Raw genomic sequence first — 2,919 nt, forward strand, 5'->3', positions numbered from 1 at the left:
CACTGCTCGCTGTTCACTTGATGGTCCAACCCCAGACCCCAGACCCCGGACCCCGGACCCCGGACTGCTCTGCAAAGACCGCGGCGGAGTTTGAGGAGTGAGGCTGAGCAGGGCAGCACGCGCACTTTTATCTTTTGAACTACAGATACACATAACTGTAAATATTTAAGTGCTTTGGCCTCGGAAAGATGCGGCAAACAGAGGATTTGAAATCTGAAATTACTTAATTATCGCCACTGCCCCTTTGGGTGGCGGAAATCTCTGCCAGCAGTCAGACTGAGCTTTGGGAGCTGAGAAATCTCAGCTAATACTGAGACTGTTTAATTTGACTTCAGGGATCGCCTGTCATCTTACCGAATATTTGCCCACTCAAATGCAATCTTTTATGCAGCAAAGATTTGTCGTCTTGACTTGGGGGAAACATTGATTTCACGTGGGCGACTTGGCTCAACAATTACAGCTTGGCAGCACACAGAAATCTTAATAAAAAATGAATAAAATTATGTTGGCTGTCTCTTCGTTTTTTCTGCAAAATGCGTAGAAATCTTTCAGCTTCTCGATGACTCGACTTACGCTTTGTCTTGCCATAAGAATCACCATTCGAATAATTCCCCAGTGTTGTTCACTTATCGCCAGAGATTATCCATGAGCAGAGCAACCAACGACAGAGAGAGCCCGTCAATATTGAAAGCAATTTAAAAGCAATTTCTGGCAGAACTTTGCCCTGAATCAGCTTTAATATGAGGGAAGGGGAGTGGGTTGGGTGGTGTTTTGGTTGGGTTCGGGCTTGGCTTGGCTCTAGGGGTTGGGGTTGGGGTTGGGGTTGGGCGGGGGTTAACAGAGGACGAGAGTCATTTGTTTCCAAAAATTAGTTGTGAGCCCGTTTTCCATATCAAGCAATTGTTGCTGTTGCTGTTGCTGTTGCCTTTTTCTGTGCCCCTTTCCTGTTGCTGTTGCTGTTGCAAACGTGTGTCTGGCCGGGCCCATCGTCCCTGTTTCCTGTGACCCACGGACGCCACTTGCCGCACACACACACGTACAGCTATCCCATTTTGGGACCTGCATGTGTGTGTGTGTGTGTGTGTGTGTGTGGTTAGCTACCAGCTAGATACAATGCCATGGGCCCCGGACATTGTGGCTCCTTGCCGCGCTGGCTCTGGCTCTGGCTCTCTCTCATATGAATATGAATTTTATCGAGATTCATGGCAGATGATAATTTTCCCTTGATAACTGTAAACTCGTCTATAGCTCGAAGCGAGGTTGGGTTTTTGGTTTTGCCAAGACTTCACACACACACACACACACTCGCACACATTTGGTGTTGAATTTTTTGGGTACCCCACACCCACACACACACCACACTCCTACACCCTCCCTCCCCGTCCATATCCTGCACTAGACCCGTTCTCCACATTTTGTATTTGAAGCTCAGTTCTCTCTGTGTGTTGTGTGCCTTCATTTCCTTGTGCATTCATTTGCCTTCATAAAATATAAACAGCGCATTAAAATATATGAATATCTCAAGCGTTGCCCCTGCCACACACAGCCCGTCCCTGCCCCGCACCCCGCTGGCAACAGCTAATGTTGATAAGTGAAGTTATGACTTTGCCCGCCAGACAAAACACCACAAGAGTGGGGAGACTGAGCGAAGGAGACTGAAAGACATGGCATACAGCAGGGGACAGGGCAGAGATTGGGCATTGCAAAAAGAAAGGGGTGCAGCAGATAGTCAAGTAGCTGGCGGGGGGTCAGAGAGTGGGGACAGAAATAGGAGTGCAGCAGCAGCTACAACAGAGTACGTTCGGGAATCGATTGTGTCGCTCTGTGACTTCAATTTGGGTTTCCATTTCGTTTTGATCTTTGCGTAAACCAGTTCGGATTTAAACCAAAGATGAACCAAAGATCAATATTGCTCAAACCCTTCCTTTTTGAATCATTAGCTGAGGCTCGCAATAAATGAATATCAAAGCTAAGATGTGACAGCAGGATCGCAGAGATTAAGGCGAAACCCTGATCAAATGACAGGCAACTCTTTATATTTGTGTAAGTTGAAACAAATGTAACAAGGCATCGGTAGTTCAATGGTAGAATGTTGGTTTCCCAAGCCAACGGTTCGGGTTCGATTCCCGGCCGATGCAAATTTGCTTTTGTTTTTGCTACTCTCTTTTTCGGCATAAAGGCTTAACTCAAAGCTTAATATAAACTGAGACTAAGTATAATCTTTAGTATGTTTCGTACTGAATTGGGGGAAAAATCGAAAAGAATTAAGTGGAAACTGAATCTAAAATTGTTTGCCTGATTATATTTGGTTTGGATTCTACTCCTAACTCCCCTCCACCCACTTTCCCACTTCCATTAGCATAGCAAGTGAACATTTTTGATAAATTAAGTGTTTAGCCATGGCCCAAACCCCAAGCGTTGCCAAATCGGAGCCGAGCTGGACTCCACTCTAATTTGACGCACTTGGCACACACACACACACGCACACAACCCACACCACCACTAGCACTAGCACACACACACTTATCCACTAAACACCCCAACCCATTGGGTTATTTTTTAGCCTTTTCCTTATTCGTGTGGGTGGGAGGTGTTGACAGCTCAAATATGCCCAGGCCCAGTCCCAAGTCCCCGGTCCCAGGACCCAGGACCCAGGACCCTGTAACAGGCCCAGGGCAGCGTTGACCTTTCGCCAGCCATGAGAAAAAAGCAACGGGAAAAGGTGGGACCGCATATGCAAATCAGCTAACGGAACATGGAGCTGGAAGCTGGAAGCTGGAAGCACCGGGTCCGAGCTCCCCATTCGAGTGCATGCGGTTAGCGAGCTTTGAAGTTGAAACTCAATTACGCAAAATTCTCACACGTTTGCGCCTCAACTCTGGAGGGGGGGAGGCTGACTGGAGCGGGGGCGGATTACCA

General features: G+C 47.4%; 1 non-coding gene across 1 annotated transcript; it reads left to right on the forward strand.

Annotated features, from left to right (window-relative positions):
- Positions 1-2,067: 2,067 nt before the first annotated feature.
- Trnag-ccc lies at positions 2,068-2,138 on the forward strand. Its single transcript has one exon. It is a non-coding gene; the product is annotated as a tRNA-Gly (tRNA).
- The last annotated feature ends 781 nt before the right edge of the window (positions 2,139-2,919 follow it).

This window comes from Drosophila subobscura, chromosome A, assembly GCF_008121235.1.
Source record: "Drosophila subobscura isolate 14011-0131.10 chromosome A, UCBerk_Dsub_1.0, whole genome shotgun sequence".
Classification (NCBI taxonomy): domain Eukaryota; kingdom Metazoa; phylum Arthropoda; class Insecta; order Diptera; family Drosophilidae; genus Drosophila; species Drosophila subobscura.